Source organism: Macaca mulatta, chromosome 7 (assembly GCF_049350105.2).
Source record: "Macaca mulatta isolate MMU2019108-1 chromosome 7, T2T-MMU8v2.0, whole genome shotgun sequence".
Classification (NCBI taxonomy): Eukaryota; Metazoa; Chordata; class Mammalia; order Primates; family Cercopithecidae; genus Macaca; species Macaca mulatta.
Window position 1 is genome coordinate 127118563 of NC_133412.1, and position 8099 is coordinate 127126661.

General features: G+C 40.6%; 1 pseudogene; it reads right to left on the reverse strand.

Annotated features, from left to right (window-relative positions):
* Nucleotides 1-6652: 6652 nt before the first annotated feature.
* On the reverse strand, nucleotides 6653-7870 carry LOC694754 (ATP synthase F(1) complex subunit gamma, mitochondrial-like; annotated as a pseudogene).
* Between the last annotated feature and the right edge of the window lie 229 nt (nucleotides 7871-8099).

The following is an 8099-nucleotide window of genomic DNA, read 5'->3' on the forward strand; positions in this document are numbered from 1 at the left end:
TGAATAAAGTTATATTTGTAAAATGCTTAGCAAAGTGTCTGCCTCATAGTCAGCAAACCGTAGTTATAATTTTTACAATTTCAATATAATGGGGAAAGCAGTGGGGGGTACTTTAAGGTTTAGACGGAAGGGATCAAAAGCAAAGAGTTCAGAATTGAGTGCTCCACTGCAAACTGTGCCATATCCTTTGTTAATCCACCTGGCCCAAGGAAGTGGTTTACTGTGTTCATTAAAGCAGAACATTTAGAGGAAGAAAAGAAGGGCAGTTGTGCTGGAAACAATACCATAAGCACCCTAAATGTCCTCCATGCACTACTTCCCCATCCCAGTGCCCCAACCCACACCCACAACTCCACCCTTCCCTGAACCTCATTCTACATCTCATGAGGGGCCTGAAGGCCTGGCTCCTGCTTCCATTTCAGTGCTAGGCCATGCCAACTTCATGCCACATCAAATCCCAGCTTCATATTGATGTGCTGAAATTTCCCTTGAGAGTTCCTCTCTGACACATGGATTATTGAGGAGAATGCTGTTTAATTTCTAAACATTTGGTGATTTTCCAGTTATCTTTCTATTATGTTTCCATTTAATTCCATTATGGTCTAAAAACATATTCTATGTGTGATGTGCTTTGGCTGTGTCTTCACCCAAATCTCATCTTAAATTGTAACTCCCACAGTTCCCAGGTGTCATGGGAGAAAGCCGGTGGGAGGTGATTGAATTATGGGGGTGGGTCCTTCCTATGCTGTTCTGGTGATAGTGAATGAGTCTCACAAGATATGATGGTTCTAAAACTAGGAGTTTCCCTGTTCAAGCTCTCTCTTTGTCTGCTGCCATCCATGTAAGATGTGACTTGCTCCTCATTGCCTTCTGCCATGATTGTGAGTCCTCCCCAGCCATGTGGAACTGTAAGTCCATTAAACCTCTTTTTTCCCAGTCCCAGGTATCTCTTTATCAGCAGCATGAAAATAGACTAATACAGTAAATTGGTACCAGGAGTGGGGTGTTGCTAAAAGGATACCAGAAAATGTGGAAGCGATTTTGAAACTGTGTAACAGGAAGAGTTTGGAACAGTTTGGAGGGCTCAGAAGAAAACAGAAAAATGTGGGAAAGTCTGGAACTTCCTAGAGACTTGTTGAATGGCTTTGACAAAAATGCTGATAGTGATATGAACAATAAGGTCCAGGCTGAGGTGGTCTCAGATAGAGATGAGGAACTTGTTGGGAACTGAAGCAAAGGTGACTCTTTTTTCTGTTTTAGCAAAGAGACTGATGGCATTTTGCCCCTGCCCTAGAGATTTGTGGAACTTTGAACTTGAGAAAGATGATTTAGGATATTTGCAGAAGAAATTTCTAAGCAAAAAGGCACACAAGAGGTGACTTGGGTGCTGTTAAAGGCCTTCAGTTTTAAAAGAAAAACAGGGCATAAAAGTTTAGAAAATTTGCAGCCTGACAATGCTATAGAAAAGAAAATCCCATTTTTTGAGGAGAAATTCAAGCTGACTGCAGAAATTTGCGTAAGCAATGAGGAGCCAAATGTTAATCACCAAGGCAGTGGGGAAAATGTCTCCAGGGCATGTCGGAGACCTTTGGGATAGCCCCTCCCATCACAGGTCTAGAGGTTTAGGAGGAAAAAATGGTTTCCTGGGCCAGGCCCTGGGTACCTCTGCTGTGTACAGTCTAGAGACTTGGTGCCCTGTGTCTCAGCTGCTCCAGCCATGGCTGAAATGGACTAACAGAGCTCAAGCTATGGCTTCAGAAGGTGGAAACTCCAAGCCTTGGCAGCTTCCATGTGGTGTTGAGTCTGCAAATGCACACAGGTCAAGAATTGAGGTTTGGAAACCTCCGCCTAGATTTCAGAGGATGTATGGAAACGCCTGGATGCCCAGGCAGAAGTTTGCTGCAGGGGAGGGTCCCTCATGGAGAACCTCTGCTAGGGCAGTGTGGAAGGGAAATGTGGGGTTGGAGCCCACACACAGAGTCCCTACTGGGGCACCGCTTAGTGGAGCTGCAAGAAGAGGGCCACCATTCTTCAGGCCACAGAATGGTAGATCCACCAACAGCTTGCACCATGTGCCTGGAAAAGCTGCAGACACTCAACACCAGCCCATGAAAGCAGCTGAGAAGGAGGCTGCTCACTACAAAGCTACAGGGACAGAGCTGCCCAAGACCATGGCAACCCACTGCTTACATTAGCATGATCTGGATGGGAGACATGCAGTCAAAGGAGATCATTTTAGAATTTTACAATTTGACTGCCCTGCTGGATTTTGGACTTACATGGGGCCTATAGCCCCTTTGTTTTGGCCAATTTCTCTCATTTGGAACAGCTGTATTTACCCACTGCCTGTACCCCCATTGTATCTAGGAAGTAACTAACTTGCTTTTGATTTTACAGGCTCGTAAGCAGAAGGCACTTGAGATGAGACATTGGACTGTGGACTTTTGAGTTAATGTTGAAATGAGTTAAGACTTTGGGGGACTGTTGGGAGGGCAAGGTTGGTTTTGAAATGTGAAGACTTGAGATTTGGAAGGGGTCAGGGAGGGAATGATATGGTTTGGCCGTGTCTCCACCCAAATGTCGTCTTGAATTGTAACTGCCACAATTCCCATTTGTCATGGGAGGAACCCAGTGGGAAGTGATTGAATTATGGAGGCAGTTTTTTCCTGTGCTGTTCTTGTGACGGTGAATGAGTCTCACAAGATCTGATGGTTTTAAAAACGGGCATTTCCCTGCACAAGCTCTCTCTTTGCCTGCCGTCATCCATGTAAGATGTGATCTGCTCCTCCTTGCCTTCTGTCATGATTGTGAGGCCTCCCAGCCATGTGGAACTATAAGTCCATTAAACCTTTTTTCCTCAGAAAAAGGATATGTCTTTATCAGCAGTGGGAAAATGGACTAAAAAATACAATGTGAGTTCTCTTCTTTTAATTTTGTTAAGGTTTATTTTATAGCTCAGAATATGGTTTATGTTAGTGAATGTTTCATGTGTTTTTGAGAAGAATGTGTTCTACGGCCACTGGTGGAGCAGTCTGTAAATGCCAATTAGGTCAAGTTACTGGATAATGCTGTTTAGGTCATTATTTTTAATTTAATTTTAAAATTAAAAATTTTTTTTTAGAGAGGGTGGTCTCACTCTCTCACCCAGGCTGGAGTGCACTGGTGCCATCTTAGCTCACTGAAGCCATGAACTTCTGGGCTTAAGTAATCCTCCAACCTCAGCCTCATGAGTAGCTGGAACTATAGGTGTGAACCACTATGTCCAGTCCATCTATATTTTTAGTTATTTTCTGCCAACTTGTTTTATCAATTACTGTGAGAGGAGTGTTGAAGTCTGCCATTATAATCATAGTATTTGTCTGTTTATTTACTTCTGTCAGTTCTTTACTCATGTGTTTTGAAGCTCTATTTTTAAATGCATACACATTTGGGATTGCTGTATGTTCTGGGAAAATTGACTCCTTTTTTGTTATGTAAAGTTTCTCTTTATCCCTGATAATTTTTGTTATTCTGAAGTCTACTTCATCTAAAATTAGTGTATTTACTTCAGCTTTCATTTAGTTTGTGTTTTCATTTTATATCTTTTCCCATCTTTTTACTTTTTGATCTAAACCTTTACATTTAAAGTGGGTTCGTTGTGCACAATATGTAATTGGATCTTGCTATTTTATCCAGTCTAACAAACTCTGTCTTTTAACTGGTGTGTTTAGATCATTTACATTTAAAGTGATTATTGGTATCATTGGATTAAACTCTACCATCTTGCTAGTTGTTTTCTATTCCTTGCACTTTTTTTTTTTTTTTTTTTTTCCTGAGTTAGGATCTTGCTCTGTCATGACCAGGCTGGAGTGCAGTGGCTCACTGCAGCCTTGAACTCCTGGCCTCAAGAAATCCTCCTGTCTCAGCCTCCTATTTACTGGGATTACAGGTATGAGCCACCATGCCTGGCTTTAGTTTCTATTTTCTCCTTTCTGCTTTTTCTGGGTTTATTTGAGCATTTTCCTAATTTCATTTTATCTTTTCCATTGACTTGTTATTTATCTCTTTTAAAGAAAAACATTTTAAATGGTTAACTAGAATTGTAATATACTTTTCAGTTGTAAAAAGTTTGATTACATTGTATTTCCTAAAGATGGGTTGGGAGGGGGCTGTGGTTTTGTTACCTTCTGAGAAAAACTTTGAGATCTTTTAGTTAAAACAGAATTTAAATAGAATGTTCAAGTATGGCATGGCATTTTCATTTTAACGGAATTTTAAAATAGCATTTCATTTGCAATCAATGAACTAACTCACATACACTTTTTTTGACATGAGAAGATTAACTCTGGGTAAAAAAATACTGTTTTGTATTTGCATGCAATGAAAATTATACACAAAGGAAAATGCAATGAAATTTTATATTACTCCTTTCTCTGTTGCTATAACTGAATATCTGCAACTAGGTAATTTATAAAGAAAAGACATTTATTTCTTATAGTTCTGGATTCTGGAAAGTCCAAGGCCTAGGGGCTGCTTCTGGTGACTACTTTCTTGCTGGTGGGAAATCTCTGCAGAGTCCTGAGGCAATATAGAGCATTACATGGTGAGAGGCCTCATAAGAGATGGCCAAACTGGCTTTTATAACAGACCCACTCTCATGATAACTAACCCATTCCCTCAATAATCCATTAATCTAATTAACAGCCCATTCACAAGGGCAGAGCCCTCATGACATAATCATCTCCCAAAGGTCCCACCTCTCAACACTGCTATACTGGGGACCAAGTTTCTAACACATGAACTTTTGAGGGACACATTTAAACCACAGCATGTTTCAAATTGTTCAACTTAATTCTCCTAAAAAGAAGAAGCCAGAAATTATACACTGTTGCCCATTAGGAAAACTGTAGAGAATTTTTCCATTCTAGAGATGTAATTCTCATTTTTGTTGAGATTACAATTCCTTTGAGACTCTGATGAATTGTGCCCAAGGAAAACACACATGCTCATCTATTCACCAAATTTTGCTCATAATTTCAAAGAATTTGCTGGCTTCCTCGAGAGTCTCCAAATCCCTAGTTAGGGAACCCACCCTAAAATAAGTGATAAAGCTGTCAATGAGTATTGTGTTGTAACCATATATCTTGGTATGTAGATCATATAGCAGAAGTTTCAGGTTTGACCTGAGCTTCTTGGGTAGGGCAATGGAAACCCTTGAACTCCATTTATTGTTTAAGCAGCTGTTGGGCCAGGTCACACCAAAGGCCCAATTCTGAGTTTTGTCACCTACTCAGTCCCTGAGCCTTAGTGTGACAACATTGTAGCCTCTTCAATGACCAAAGAAATGTTGGATGGTGAGAGTCAGATTACTGATCTAAATGGTCAGCATCCCTAGAACATGTTTATCCTCTTTTGTGCTAGAATGTAGAGTCCTTCCACACACAACACAAACAACTGCTTAAATTGTGACTACAAACACCAAGACAAATCTGCTCATGAGCAAATTTTTAAACTAACATGAAAACTATCTTTAACATGATATAGATTCAAGCAATACCTGCTTGTATTTTTAAAAGAATAGTCTCCTATTTACAATTTAAAAGGTCAGATCACAAAGTGTTTAATGCAATGAATCTTAAACAAACCACTCCTTTCTTACTCTTCTGCTAGGTTCCAAAATCTCTCTCCAACTATGACACCCTCCTGGATCAATCAAAAAAAAGTTATTTGATTCCTCTCAGTAAAAATTATGTAAATAAATAACACCATTGACTTTACTCTTTCACTAATGCACTTTCCATTGTTTGTATTCCATTTTTAATGTATCTGTTCCTTTTAAAGATTTAACTATCTTCAAGATATGTATCTCATTTGCCAGAGTATAAATCCTTAAACAGCAGGAGTCTGTTCTGTTCCACCATGCTCTGATTTGAAGTAAGAATGAACTTCCCCTGAAAAAACTCACAGCCTTGCTTCGTGGCTTGTGTGCTATGGGTGGGTCTCATCTGCCCCTCTGTTCCATGCCTTGTAGGCTAGTGGACCTTCACAGGAACAGAAGCCTGTTCCCCTTTGGGCTTCATGAATTCCATTTACCTCCCAATTGACACAATGCCACATTGAAGTATTTTTAAATACTTTTAAATAGAGATGATGGATCAGATTTCAATTTTTACTAACACATCTATCTTCCAAATAGTAAAAATAATGGAGTGTTTACATTAACCAAAATGAATGAAATCCTATGAAAATAATCGTTAAGGGGACTGGCTAATCTGTGGCCCAGAAACTCACTTTGGCATTTGAAAAATGGCCTCGGATTTAGTAGAGTCACTGCCAGGTTTCACCTGAGACTCATCACATGACACATCATGCTTGTGTCTGTTTTTTCAGCAAATTGGCATTTTATTATTTTTAAAGTCTCCACATCTGTAGACAAAATGTACCATATAAATACTAACTTTCATCTTGCATACAAGTGCATGAGGATAAGTGATATTTATGATTTTTTTAAGTTGTTTATTGTAAAATAATTTACAAATATCTTGCTTTCTTCAGTAATTAAAACAATGGAGGAAGAGTTTCTTCTGACAAAGACAGCAGTAAGCAATAAACAAAATCAGCTGGCTGAATTTTCCTTTTTTACCCCTTGTCTGAGGACAGAACTTGATTTTCATTAATCCAGAGCTACAGCACCAAAGATAATTTCAGTCAGCTCTTTTGTGATGACAGCTTGGTGGGTGCAGTTGAATGTCAATGTCAATTCGTCAATAATCTCAGAAGCATTCTTGCTGGTGTTGTCCATGGCTGTCATCCTGGCACTCTGCTCACTAGTGGTAGACTCCTTCAGATAGTAGTAGATGCTGTTGGCCAGATTGTATTCCTGGTAATTTTGCAGTACATCAGCATCAACATCATCGTAGATATTCATGCTCTCGGCATTTGCAATGGTATTAAGGGAAAAGATGGACTTTTCTTCAGTCTTATATGAGATGACAGACCTGAATTGATTAAAGTTTATGGAGCCATCATCAAATTCACATCCAGAATTTAGTAATTCAAGAGCAATGACTGACACATCTCCAAAAGTAGGGGGCTTTCTTCTCACTTCTTTTTTTTTTTTTTTTTTTTTTTTGAGACGGAGTCTCGCTATGTCGCCCAGGCTGGAGTGCAGTGGCCGGATCTCAGCTCACTGCAAGCTCCGCCTCCCGGGTTTACGCCATTCTCCTGCCTCAGCCTCCCGAGTAGCTGGGACTACAGGCGCCCGCCACCGCGCCCGGCTAAGTTTTTTTTGTATTTTTTAGTAGAGACGGGGTTTCACCGTGTCAGCCAGGATGGTCTCGATCTCCTGACCTCGTGATCCGCCCGTCTCCGCCTCCCAAAGTGCTGGGATCACAGGCTTGAGCCACCGCGCCCGGCCTCTTCTCACTTCTTTGAATGCCACTAGAAACTGGTCAGAATGCGTCCTATAAAGTACGCCCCTCATTTTGTCACTAATTCCAATAAGCATAACTTCTTTCCCAACTGCTGTTAGTGTAGCAACCTTGCTTTTCATCTGTTTAGCGATGGAGGAATGAATAGTACCACACAGTCCTCGATCTGAAGACACACCAATAAGGAGGTATTCCTTCTTGTCTTCAGGCACCTTGAGATCAGCTTTTTCATACAGAGGCAAACATCCCAATCCATATATTCAAGCTGGGTTCAGCTCTCTCTCAGCTCCGGCGTATTTTGCTGCTGCTACTATTTGCATAGACTTGGTAATTTTCTGGATATTTTTGATGGACTTTAGTCACATAGTAACATCTTTCGAAGCTGCCGTATTTCAAACTTGAATCCATTGTGGCTGCAAGGTCCAGGCCAACAGCCCAGCGATGCCTGTACAAGAGAACATGGTAGCCGCAGCCTTGCTGAAAGTCGGTGATATTTATGATTTTAAAAAATTATTTTCTGGCTGGGTGTGGTGGTTCATGCCTGTAATCCCAGCACTTTGGGAGGCCGAAGTGGGGGGATCACCTAAGGTTGGGAGTTCAAGACCAGCCTAACCAATATGGAGAAACCATGTCTCTGCTAAAAAAAAAATACAAAACTAGCAGGGTGTGGTGGTGCATGCCTGTAATCCC